Source organism: Mobula birostris, chromosome 5 (assembly GCF_030028105.1).
Source record: "Mobula birostris isolate sMobBir1 chromosome 5, sMobBir1.hap1, whole genome shotgun sequence".
In the NCBI taxonomy this organism is placed as follows: Eukaryota; Metazoa; Chordata; class Chondrichthyes; order Myliobatiformes; family Myliobatidae; genus Mobula; species Mobula birostris.
This window is the reverse complement of record NC_092374.1, coordinates 133,691,695-133,705,554: the sequence shown is the minus strand read 5'-3', so window position 1 is coordinate 133,705,554 and position 13,860 is coordinate 133,691,695. Positions and strand designations below refer to the sequence as shown.

Genomic DNA, 13,860 nt, shown 5'->3' with positions numbered 1-13,860 from the left:
TCTAACTTCTGCTAAGGCCCCACCTCCCCCTCGTACCCCATCTGTTACTTATTTTTATGCACACATTCTTTCTCTCACTCTCCTTTTTCTCCCTCTGTCCCTCTGAATATACCTCTTGCCCATCCTCTGGTACCCCCCCCCACCGTCTTTCTTCCCGGACCTCCTGTCCCATGATCCTCTCATATCCCCTTTTGCCTATCACCTGTCCAGCTCTTGGCTCTATCCCTCCCCCTCCTGTCTTCTCCTATCATTTTGGATCTCCCCCTCCCCCTCCAACTTTCAAATCCCTTACTCGCTCTTCCTTCAGTTAGTCCTGACGAAGGGTCTCGGCCTGAAACGTCGACTGCACCTCTTCCTACAGATGCTGCCTGGCCTGCTGCATTCACCAGCAACTTTGATGTGGGTTGCTTGAAATTCCAGCATCTGCAGAATTCCTGTTGTTTAAATTAGCATTGCCACCCTTTTCTGTTGCTCACTGCACAGGCTCAAGTTATGGATTTAGATAAAAAGGAAGGTGGGTTTACCCTGTTGATGTTGAGTACTTCACTCTGTTCTCCTGTATTCGACACAGCTATGTAGATACACAGAAAACATTCATTCAAGATTCGTAATTGTTTAATGGCATTTCCAGTACACAAGTGTAAAGGAGAATGAAATGATCATTAATCAAGATCAAATGCAGCACATACAAAAAGACAAAGAACAAAATAAGAATAAAAACACAACACAAATACTGTACACAGACAGCTTATATACATTGACTGATGGCATGCCCATAAAATGACGTTAGGCGCAGGAGTGTCTGTACATAAAGGGACTGGCACTCCTGGTGTTGGGGATGTGGAGGAGTTGATCCGCCTTACTGCTTGGGGAAAGTAACTTTTTTCTCGGTCTGGTGGTCCTGGTCCGAATGCTATGTAGCCTCCTACCTGATGGAAAAAGAATCGTTAGATCCTAACCACAAACAGAAGGTTGTAACAGAGGGGATGAAGAAAGAAGCTGGGAGGTAATAGGTGGAAGAGGAAATGGCTGAAGGAGGACTCTGATAGGACAGGGCAGTGGATCATGGAGGGTGGGGGAAGGAGGAAGAGCACCAAGCTGTCCCCAGCCAGCCCGTACTACTTCCCCTCCCCCCACCTCCCAATTTTTGTTTCTTCCCCCTTTCTTTTTGGTCCTGAAGAAGGATCTCAGCTCGAACCACTGATTGTTATTTCCTCTCTATAGATGCTGCTTGACCTGCTGAGTTCAAGCATTTTGTGTGTGTCGCTCAGAAGGAAAACAGCTTGAGTTCTCTTTACTTCTTAGCAGCAGGTAACTAGGGAAGGGATGGAGTGAGATTGGGGAAGTTGGAGAACTGGTTTAAGGTAACTCAGGGAACTTGTCCTGGGGTGATAAGAGATACTCTTGGCCATGTACAATCCTCTTGGCCTTAAGTGAGTTGAGCAAGTTCAGACATTCATTCTTGCATCTTTGTAGTTAACTTTACATTGCTCCGTACATCTTCCTAAAACACACTGTCCATTCATCTCGGCACACTGAAGCCACGTAGTTCTACCTTAACAATACATCCCTCCCACTCTCTTCAAACTGCTTAGCAACCAGGAACTTACATCAGCTAAATATGGTCAAAGCAAAACCATCATTTCAGACCCTGTCAGAAATAACCAACCCCTAAACTTGACTATTTCGTCAGGTTCAAAGGCAAATTCTCCCTTTCTACCCTAACATTAGGAGTCAATCTATATACGCTTGAACACCCGGTGACCCTGTGATCTCTGTCTTGGAGGCCTATGTCAGGCTGTCTTTCAAGAGGGTGAACTCTCACAAGGCAGCAGGCCCCGATGGAGTACCTGGTAAGGCTCTGAAAGCTTGTGCCACCCAACTGGCGGGTGTATTCAAGGATATTTTCAACCTCTCGCTGCTACGGTCAGAAGTTCCCACCTGCTTCCAAAAGGCAACAATTATACCAGTGCCTAAGAAGAGTAGTGTGAGCTGCCTTAATGACCATCGTCCAGAGGCAGGCACGTCAATACTGATGAAACGCTTTGAGAGGTTGGTCATCGCCAGAATGAACTCCTGCCTCAGCAAGGACCTGGACCCATTGCAATTTGCCTATCACCACAATAGACCAATGGCAGACACAATCTCAATGGCTCTTCATGCTGCCTTAGATCACCTGGACAATACAAGCACCTATGTCAGGATGCTATTTGTTGACTACAGCTCAGCATTTACCACCATCATTTGCACAATCTTGATTGATAAGTTATAGAGCCTGGGCCTCTGTACCTCCCTCTGCAACTGGGTCCTCGACTTCAAATAAAAAAGCAAGGAGATGATGCTGAGACAAAATAGTTTTGGGTGTCATATCTCAGAAAGAATGTGTTGTCATTGGAGAGAGTCCACAGGAGGTTCAAGAGGATGATTCCAGGAATGAAGGGGTTATTTATAAGGAGCATTTGATGGCTTTGGGCCTGTACTTACTGGAATTTAGAATATGGGGGGGGGGGTGGAATCTCATTGAAACCTACTGAATGTTGCAAGGATTAAATAAGGTGGACATGAAGAGGATGTTTCCTATGGTGGGGGTACTGAGAACTAGAGGGCACAGCCTCAAAATTGAGGGGCGACCTTTTAGAACACAGGTAAGGAGGAATTATTTTTTAGCCAGAGAGTAGTTAATCTGTGAAATGCTCTGCCACAGACTGTGGTGGAGGCCAAGTTCGTGGGTATTTAAAGCGGAAGTTGATAAGTCTCCTGATTGGTCAGGACATCAAAGAATATGGCGAGAATGTACATGTATGGGGTTGAGTGGGATCCGGGATCAGTCATGATGGAATGGCGGAGCAGACACAATAGACTGAAAGGGCAGATTCTGCTATGCCTTATGGTTTTCCTAATCGGAAGACCACAATCTGTGTGGATTGGTGACAACATCTCCATCTCGCTGACAGTCAACACTGGCACACCTCAGGGGCGTGTGCTTAGCCCACTGCTCTACTCTCTCTACACCCAGGACAGTGGGGCTAGCTATTGCTCAAATACCATCTATAAATTCACTCTGATGATGCAACCATTGCTGGCAGAATCTCAGATGGAGAGAGAGTGTACAGGAGAGAGATATACCAGCTAGTTGAGTGATGTCACAGCAACAACCTTGCACTCAGTGTCAGTCCGATGAAAAAGCCGATTGTGGACTTCAGGAAGGGGAAGATGTCAGGGCATGAACCAATCCTCAGAGGGATTAGGAGTGGAGAGAGTGAGTAATTTAAGTTCCCGGGACGGCGGGGAGGAGGCAACTGCACAGGACTGAAAGAAGTTACAGAAAGTTGTAAAATTAGTCGGCTCCATCTTGGGTACTAGCCTCCATTGTATCTAACACATCTTCAAGGAAGTACAGTCGCTGTCTCGGCCTGAAATGTCAACCATACTTCTTCCTATAGATGCTGCCAGGCCTGCTGCGTTCCACCAGCATTTTGAGTGTGTTGCTTGGATCTGCAGATTTCCTCATGTTTGCACCTTCAAGGAGCGGTGCCTCGGGAAGGCAATGTCTATCATTAAGGACCCCCATCACCCAGGTCATGCCCTCTTCTCACTGTTACCATCAGGTAGGAGGTACAGAAACCTGAAGGCACACACTCAGCGATTCAGGAACAGTTTCCTCCCCTTTGTCATCCGATTCCTAAATGGACTTTGGATATTGAAACCGTGAACACTACCACACTTTCTAAAAAATGTATTATTTCTGTTTTTGCTATATATATATATATATATATATACACACATATACACACACACACATACATACATATACACACACACTTGCTGTAATTGATTGATTTATTTTTCTCTTCTATATTATGTATTGCATTGTATACTGCTGCTCAGTTCACAAATTTCACGACACATACCGGTGATAATAAACCTGATTCTGGTTAACAAGGAGTCAACTCTAAATCAATGTCTTCCAACTAAACTGCTGGGTGGAAAAAATCAGTGGGCTGAGCAGAACCTGTGGAGGGAAAGGAACTGTTCATTCATGATTCACGATAGTTTAATGTCATTTCCAGAACACAAGTGTAAAGGAGAATGAAATAATTCTTACTCTGGATCCGACAGAGCACAAATAAAAAACACGTACACTAAAGATAAAAATACAATGATAATAAAAAAGCACAACAAAAACAAATACACATAGATTGTATATTTGTATACAGTTGTATACAGTTATTGTATACAGTTTATACACATAGATTGATTATATATCCATGAGGAGACGCTAGGCACAAGAGTATCTTACACAAGGTGACTGACAGGAAATCTTAAAGTAGTGGTGGTTTGGGGGTTGTGGCAGGGGTTTTTTTGCACTGAGTTGCTGCCACATGATTGGCTAATTAGATATTTGCATTAGCACGGTGTAATGAAGCGGCTACTGAATGTTTGATTCTATTGAAAAGTACTGACTGCTGTTCTAACAAATCAAAAACCTCCCCCTTAGAAAAATTACTAAAAGCTGCCCAAGAATCTCCCGAATCTGAAACACTGGCTGTTTCTTTCCACATATGCTGGCTGACCTGCTGAAAGTTTCCAGCATTTTCTGTTTTTAATTCCAGATTTCCAATGTCTGCAGTTTTTCTTCACATTTGTAAACTATTGTAATGAATCAATGTCCTCCTTTTCAGTAACTAGATGGAAAAATATGAAGTGTGCTACCTTTTTGAAAGCCAGCCGCTTTTGGCAACATATACCACAATTTCTGTTCAAGTTCAAAAGTTTAAAGTTCAAAGTAAATGTATCAAAGTACATATGTGTCACCATATGCAAACCTGAGATTCATTCTCTAGCAGGCATTCATTGTAAAACAAAAAAAAATAGAATCAATGAAAAATTACACAGAAAGACTGACAAACAACCAATGTGAAAGACAACAAATTGAGCAGATTCCAAAAACAAGTAATAGTAGTAATAATGATAAATAAACAACACCGAGAATACAAGTTGCAGAGTGCTTGAAAGTGAGTCTGTAGATTGTGGAATCACTTTGGAGTTAAGGTGGGAGTTCTCCACACTGTTTCAGGACCTGATGGTTGAAGGATTGTAACCATTCCTGAATCTGACGGTGGGGGGCCTAAGGCTTCTATACCTCCTTCCTGATGGCACCATGAGATGACAGCATGGCTGGATGGTGGGCGTTCTTGATATACGCTGCTTGCTTGTGGCAGCGGTCCTTACAGCCGTGCTTAATAGTTAGGGAGGGGGGTCTTTTTCTGTGATGGACTAGGTTGGATACACCACTTTTGTACGATTTTCTGCTCTTGGGCATCAGGAAGAGGACTAACCAGTGCCTCATACCACAGTGCAATTTTTACGCAGAAGAGCTGCTACGTAAACATTTGCTGTAGATAGATGTGGATGAGTCGCGCGCGCTGACATAAAACATGACATAACGGAATGGGCTAGCCTTAGATAATACCCTCTCTTTCCCTACAGCCAAAGCATCCTGTCACGCTACCTTAAATATTAAAATTAAGGCCTTTAAAAAACATGGTAGTCATCCAACGTAAATTTGAATTGAGACAGAATGCCAGTCATGGAAAGAGTTCCTCACGCAGAACCCTCAAGCAAAAACGTGATCGGACTTGCTGTGAGAGCTCCCAGTCTCTGACACAACCAACAAAGTTCAGTAGGGCCACTCATGCCCGAGCTTCATACCTCTGTACTCCTGAGCGAGGAGAATGTGATCCCTATTTGTTTCCCACCCAAGTCGTCACCGTGAAACAAAACTGTATCCGTGATCTAGCCCCCTCCCTAACTCTGTGATATTTGATCTACAATCTTCCAAGATAAACATGTTGCCCCAATTCTACTCTCCGCATCCCTTGAATTTAAAGGTGGCTTCAGCTGTTGAGCGCAAAAACCGCCAAAGCTTCTAGATTTTATTTAGAGCCTAGCTATCTGGTTAAGTTTTCGGTCATTTCCCCAGGCATCTTTCCACAAGGTTGGTGTGGGTATGTGCCCGCGTGTGTTTTTTGTGATAACCCCGGTGCTCAGTGTCGAGGCAGTAATTTGATCATCTTGAGGACGTAATTTAAAAAAAAGTTTTGGAAACAAGCCTTAACAGTACCAGCTTACACAATTCACGCGGACTTGCCGACGACTCAACACAACCGAGCTTGGGTAACTTAGCGCCAGCGAGTCTAAACTATTATCTAACACAGAGCGGCCAGCCTCTGGGACACACATTACATCAGAATCCGGACAGCACCTTTCAATCGAAGGAAACTGCCCAAAATCTTGCCGTTAAAACGCTGTACTTTAAACCTGCATCTCGGGCTTTAATTAAGAAATTCTGGCATGTTATGCGTTTGCATTATCGTCAGGACAGCCTACTAAAAGTCATCGGAACGTTTATTAACAGTATAAACGCCTGCGATCCGGTTTAAAGATAATAATATTAAGAATGAGTTGATGGAAAGAAAGTTAACAGTTCCACGCTGACGGAATGAACTACAGTTGGTTTCACAAAGTTGTTACAATTCGCAGAGTATCCATGTGTTTTCTATCTGGGTGACATTCCACTCTCTCCGTGCAACCACACGCCAACCCCTCTAATGACCGCTCACTGCTATAAACTCCAAAAAGAGTACAGTACCACACCATAAATAGGAGGTTCACACTTCACTCACCCACCATCCGCTCCGCCGAGAAGCTTCAGCACAGAGTAGGCACCGCCCTATTGTCAATTTACTCCTTCTGGTTGCTTGATCAGTGCTGCCCTCTACTGTAGCGGATGGTTAACAACCACGACAGGCCAAGCGCTCTCCCGTCGCTGCCGCTTCGTAGTTTCCGCTCTCGTATGACTGCTATGTGAAAATATGCAGCATGTGGTTGGTTCTGCTCTCAGGAACGCGAGTTCTAATGTTTATTTATTTTATTGAGATACAACACGGAATAGCCCCTCCCGATCCTTCAAGCCACACCACCCAACAACCCCCGATTTAGCCCTAGCCAATTTATAATGACCAATTTTAACCTATCAGCCAGTATGTCTTTGGACTTTGGAAACCGGAATATCTAGAGGAAGCACACATGGTCACGGACAGAATGTACAAATTCCTCTCAGACAGCTGCCGGAATTAATTGAACCCATGTCGCCTGTTCTGTAAACCACGCGTTGTGCTAACCGCTACACTACTGTGCCACCCGGCTGCAATAAATTCCTGAAACACATATATACACATTTTTTAAAGGAATATATCTGGAAGAAGGTGGTATTGCCTTCTTTCAAAATGTCACTGTTGGAGAACTTAAAGGAAATATTGCAAAAACAGAGGGCTGCATCTTTCATCAAAGATCTGCACCACCTGGGCCATGCCACCTTTTTACAGGTACTATCAGGAAGAAGGTACGGAACCCAGAAGTTGCACATCACCAAGTTCAGGAACAGCTACTTTCTTCAGTCATTCTGTTCTTAAACCAATTAGTAAAACCCTAATAACAGCAGTTGATCACATCACTCTAAAATGGGCTTTTTTCTTTGTTCTCTATTTGAGTTTCTTGTAAAAATTGTGCATAATATATATTAAATTTATATTTTTTTTGTGACTGCAGCTTCATCACAATCATTATGTGCCGTGTGGAAAAGTGGGCAATCATGGTCTTCCATCCATGACCATGATGTTCTTGGCAATTTTTTCTACAGAAGTGGTTTGCCTTCTACTGGGCAGTGCCTTTACAAGACGCGTGACCCCAGCCATTATCAAAACTCTTCAGAGGTTGTCTGCCTGGCGTCAGTGGTCGCATAACCAGGACTTGTGATATGCACCAGCTGCTCACACGACCATCCACCACCTGCTCCTGTGGCTTCATGTAACCCTGATCAGGGGGTTAAGCAGGTGCTACACCTTGCCCAAGGGCGACCTGTTGGCTAACAGAGGGAAGGAGCGCCTTACACCTCCTCTGGGAGAGACGGGTCTCCACTCTGCCACCCACTAATGCTGTTGACATGATGCTGCTGCAGTTAAGTCTTTCATTGCTCCTGTGTGTACGTGCATACTGGGCCTCTGTACTGGAACTGCAACTGGATCCTTGACTTCCTCATGGGGAGACCACAGTCAGTGCAGATCAGAAATAACATCTCCCCCTCACTGATTACCAACATAGGCATGTCTGAAGATGCATGCTTAGCCCACGACTCTACTCTCCCTACACTAATGACTGTGTGGCTAGACACAGCTTGAATAACATCCATAAATTTGCCGATGACACCACAGTTGCTGGCAAAATCACAAATGGAGAGAAGGAGGTGTAGAGGAGCAAGCTGGTTGAGTGGCATTATCACAACAACCTTGCACTGAGTGTCAGCAACACCGAGGAGTGGACTTTAGGAAGAGGAAGTTGGGAGAGCACACGCCAGTCCTCAGTGAGAGATCAGCAGTGGAGAGGGTGACCAGTTTCAGGTTCCTGGTGTCAACGTCTTAGAAGATCTACCCTGGGCCCAACATACTGATGGAATTACAAAGAACAGCACGGTAGCAGCTAGGTTTCATATGTCATCAAAGACTCCAGCAAACTTCTACGGATGTACCGTGGACAGCATTCTGACTGGTTCATCACCGACTGGTATGGAGGGGCCACTGCACGGGATCGGAGAAGTTGTAAACTCAGCCAGCTCCATCATGGGCACTAGCCTCCCCAGCATCGTGGTCATCTTGAAAAGGCAGTGTCTCAACGAGATGGCATCCTTTATGAAGGACACCCATCTCCTGGGACATAAGAACATAAGAAATAGGAGCAGGAGTAGGCCATCCGGTCCACCGAGCCTGCCCCACCATTCTATCAGATCATGACTGATCTGTCTGTAAACTCAGCTCCATCTACCTGCCTTTTCCCCATAACCCTTAATTCCCCTACTATGTAAAAATCTATCTTAAATATTTTTATTTTCAATATATTTAGTGAAGAAGGCTCAACTGCTTCCCTGGGCAGAGAATTCCACAGATTCACCACTCTCTGGGAAAAACAGTTTCTCCTCATCTCTGTCCTAAATCTTCTCCCCGAATATTGAGGCAATATCCCCTAGTTCTAGTTTCACCTACCAATGGAAACAACTTTTCTACTTCTATGTTATATATCCCTTTCAAAATTTAGTATGTTTCTATAAGACCCCCTCTCATTCTTCTGAATTCCAGACTGTATAGTCCCAGGCAACTCAATCTCTCCTCATAGGTTAACCCCTTCATCTCTGGAATCAACCTGGTGAACCTCCTCTGCACTGCCTCCAAAGCCAGTATATCCTTCCTCAAGTATGGAGACCAGAATTGCACATAGTACTCCAGGTGTGGCCTCACCAGTACCCTGTACAGTTGCAGCATGACCTCCCTGCTCTTGAATTCAATCCCTCTAGCAATGAAGGCCAACATTCTGTTTGCCTTCTTAATAACCTGTTGTACCTGCAAGCCAACTTTTTGCAATTCATGAACAAGCACTCCCAAGTCCCTTTGCACAACAGCATGCTGCAATCTTTCACCATTTAAATAATAATCTGCTCTTCTATTATTTCTTCCAAAGTGGATGATCTCGTATTTACCCAAAGTTGTATTCCATCTGCTAGACCTTGGCACACTCACTTAACCTATCTATATCCCTCTGCAGACTCTCCACATCCTCTGTACAATTTGTTTTTCCACTCAGTTTAGTATCATCTGCAAATTTTGCTATGCTACACTCAGTCCCCTCTTCCAAATCATCAACGTAGATGGTAAACAGCTACAGGCCCAGCACTGACCCCTGCGGCACCCCCCTCACCACTGACTGCCAACCGGAGAAACACCCATTTATACCAACTCTCTGCCTTCTATCGGTTAACCAATCCACTATCCATGCCAATACACTTCCTCCAACTCCAGGCAGCCGTATCTTATTTATAAGTCTCTTGTGCGGCACCTTATCAAACGCCTTCTGGAAATCCAAGTATACGACATCCACCTGTTTCGCTCTATCCACTGCACTCATTATGTTCTCAAAGAAATCCAGTAAGTTTGCCAAACAGGACCTGCTCTTTCTGAATCCATGCTGTGTCTGTCTAATGGAACCACTCCTTTCTAAATGTTTCGCTATTTCTTCCTTAATGACAGCTTCAGGCATCATTGAATGTCCTCGTGTCATTGCTACCATCAGGGAGGAGGTACAGAAGCCTGAAGACACAATATTTCAGGTGCAGCGTCTTTCTCTCCACCATCTGATTTCTGAATAGACATTGAACCCATGAACACTACCTCACTATTGTTTTTCTTTTTTTCTTTTTTTGTTATCCTTTTGTACTACCTATCAAATTTATTTTTATATATTTCTTATTGCAATTTATAGTTGTTTATTATTATTTATTGCAATGCACTGCTGCTGCAAAACAACAAACTTCACAACACGAACACGAGAAATTCTGCAAATGCTGGAAATCCAGAGCAACATGCACAAAATACTGGAGGAACTCAGTAGGTCAGGCAGCGTCTATGGAAATGAATAAACAGTCAATGTTCCAGGCTAAAACTTTTCTTCAGGACAGGGACGGAAGGGTGAAGATGCCAGAATAAAAAGGTAGAGGGAGGGGGAGGAGCACAAGCTAGAAGGTGATAGGAGGACCCAGGTGGGTGAGAAAGGTAAAGGCCGGAGAAGGAGGAATCTGATAGAAAAAGAGAGAAGATGATGGAGAAAGGGAAGGAGGAGGGGACCTAGGGGAAGGTGATGGTCAGGTAAGAAGAGATAAGAGGCTAGATTGGTGATTAGAAGAAGCGGGGAGGTGAGTTTTTTTTACCAGAATGAGAAATCGATATTCATGCCATCAGGCTTGAGGCTATCCAGATGGAATATAATGTGTTGCTCCTCCACTCTGAGGGTGGCCTCATCTGGGCACAAGAGGAGGCCATGAACTGACATGTCGGAATAGGAATGGGAATTAAAATGTTTGGCCACTGAGAAGTTTTGGTTTTGACAGATGCAGCAGAGGTACTTGACGAAGTGGTCCCCCAATTTACAGCGGGTCTCACCAATGAAGAAAAGGCTGCATCGGCAGCACCGAACCCAGCAGATTTGCAGGCGAACTGTTGCCTCACCTGGAAGGACTGTGTGGGGCCCTGAATGGAGGCGAGGGCGGAGGAATGGAGGCGAGGGCGGAGGAATGGAGGCGAGGGCGGATGAATGGAGGCGAGGGCGGAGGAATGGAGGCAAGGTCAGAGGAATGGAGGCGAGGGCGGATGAATGGAGGTGAGGTCGGAGGAATGGAGGTGAGGGCGGATGAATGGAGGCGAGGGCGGATGAATGGAGGCGAGGGCAGAGGTAAATGGGCAGCTGTAGCACTTTGGCCACTTGCAAGGATGAGTTGCAGGAGGGAGATTTTTGGGTTGGGGGTGGCGATGAATGGACAAGGGAATCACCGATAGAGTGATCCCTGCAGAAAGTGGAATTGTGGTGGGTGGGGGGGGGGAGGTAAATGTATGTTTAGGGTAGGGTCCCTTTAGAAATGGCAGAAGTTGAAGAAGATGTGATGTGTTGGATGCGGAGACTCCGGGGGTGGTAGGTGAGGACAAGAGGAACTCCATCGCAGTTAAGGCAGCAGGAAGATGGGGTGAGCACAGACGTTGAGGAAATGGAGGAGATGCGAGTGAGGGCAACATCAGTAAAGGAAAACCCCGTTCTTTGAAGAAGGAGGACATCTCCGATACCCTGGAAAGGAAAGCCACATCCTGGGAACAGATGAGGTGGAGTCAAAGGAACGGAGGAAAGGGAATAGCATTTTTACAGGAGACAGGGTGAGAAGAGGTACTGTCAAGATAACCATGGGAATAGTGGGTTTGTAGGTTTATGCAGATAAAATGAAGCAAGGCATTTTATGTTTAATGAAACCTATAATGCATTTTATTGAACTCTAAAACCCAAAAACAAAAACACACTAAATATCTTTACATATTAACACCGTCACAACAGACCAGCCTCTTCAAGTGAAACCTCAACTCATTGTTAGTCCTAGTCATACTTTATTGATCCCAGGGGAAATTGGTTTTCGTTACAGTTGCACCATAAATAATAAATAGTAATAGAACCATAAATAGTTAAATAGTAATATGTAAATTATGCCAGTAAATTATGAAATAAGACCAGGACCAGCCTATCGGCTCAGGGCGTCTGACCCTCCAAGGGAGGAGTTGTAAAGTTTGATGGCCACAGGCAGGAGTGACTTCCTATGATGGCTGAATGTACTCCTGTGCCCACCCAGTACATTATGTAGTGGATGGGAGACATTGACCAAGATGGCATGCAACTTAGACAGCATCCTCTTTTCATACACCACCGTGAGAGAGTCCAGTTCCATCCCCACAACATCACTGGCCTTAGGAATGAGTTTGTTGATTCTGTTGGTGTCTGCTACCCTCAGCCTGCTGCCCCAGCACACAACAGCAAACATGATAGCACTGGCCACCACAGACTCGTAGAGCATCCTCAGCATCATCCGGCAGATGTTAAAGGACCTCAGTCTCCTCAGGAAATAGAGACGGCTCTGACCCTTCTTGTAGACAGCCTCAGTGTTGGTGGTTGTGAATTGATGCACCTATAAAGAAAGTAAGACAGTGGCTACATTTCGTTAGGAGTTTAAGGCTTGTCAACTAAAGCACTCAAAAACTTCTACAGAGGTACCTTGGAGAACATTCTGATAGGTTGCATAACTGTCCGGTAATGTGGGGGGGGGGGGTGCTATTGCACAGGATCGAAAGAAGCTGCAGAGGTTGTTAAATTAGTCAACTCCATTTTGCGTACTAGCCTCCGTAGTATCCAAAACATCTTCAAGGAACGGTGCCTCAGAAAGACTGTGTCCAATTGTAAGGACTTCCATCGCCCAGGACATGCACACTTCTCATTGTTACCATCAGGGAGGAGGTACAGAAGCCTGAAGACACACACTCAATGATTCAGGAACAGCTTCTTCCCCTCTGCCATCCAATTCCTAAATGGACATTGAATCCATGAACACTACCTCACTTTTTAAAATATATTATTTTTGTTTTTGCACTATTTTTAATCTAACTATTTAATACACACATATATACTTACTGTAATTGATTTATTTATGTATTTTTGTTATAATATCATGTTATATTATCACTGTATGGCTGCCGCTAAGTTAAAAAATTTTAACAAATTTCTCTGCATATGCCAGTGATAATAAACCTGATTATGAGTTAGTACAATCTCCGGATGCTTGTTAGACTGCATATTTGGAGGAAGTTACACATTTTCCCTGAGATTACCAGTTTTCCCTGGCATTTTTTGCCTACCTTGAGGGTCTAATCCAGTAAATGTAACAATATTATTCACACAAGAAACGAGAAAGAAAACAAGAATCCACAGGCCTTTTAACTGAGTAACTTGATAGAGAAAATTTTTAAACTTTTTATTAAAAACAGTTATAGCAAGTCTCTGAACAATTCAAGGTAATCATATGTGCCAGTATGGTTTTGTAAAAGGGAAATAATGTTTGGCCACTTCATTGGAGTTTTGGAAGAATTCTGTTCTGTGAATAAAGGGGAAACAATGGGGATGTTCTAGCTTTGGTTCCACAAAGGCAAATGATGAAGGACCACATCAAAGGTTAATGCAGTAAATAAAAGTTTACTCTGTAGCAGGATTACTTTGACATTGATACAAGTTTCGTTGGGAAAACTGGAGTAGGCATAAATTTTCAAATTGTAAGGAGTGGTGTTTCACAGGGATTGGTACAGGGGCTAAACGTTTTTTGGTTTAGACAAACAGCTGCTGAAAGAAGGGAACTAAACTTTGCTGATTTAATATCCATAAAGTAAGGGTTCC

General features: G+C 44.2%; 1 protein-coding gene across 9 annotated transcripts in view; it reads right to left on the bottom strand.

The window, feature by feature from the left end:
* The window catches only part of klhdc3l (kelch domain containing 3-like), a 182,605-nt gene extending 175,650 nt beyond the window's left edge, over positions 1 to 6,955 (bottom strand). For 4 of the 9 annotated variants that reach the window (XM_072258728.1, XM_072258720.1, XM_072258729.1 and 1 more), the window contains exon 1: positions 6,687 to 6,953. The gene's annotated coding sequence lies outside the window, so the exon portion shown is untranslated. Of the gene's footprint in view, positions 1 to 6,686 lie in introns of all 9 variants that reach the window. The other 5 variants (XM_072258725.1, XM_072258723.1, XM_072258724.1 and 2 more) reach the window with 3 other exon arrangements.
* Between the last annotated feature and the right edge of the window lie 6,905 nt (positions 6,956 to 13,860).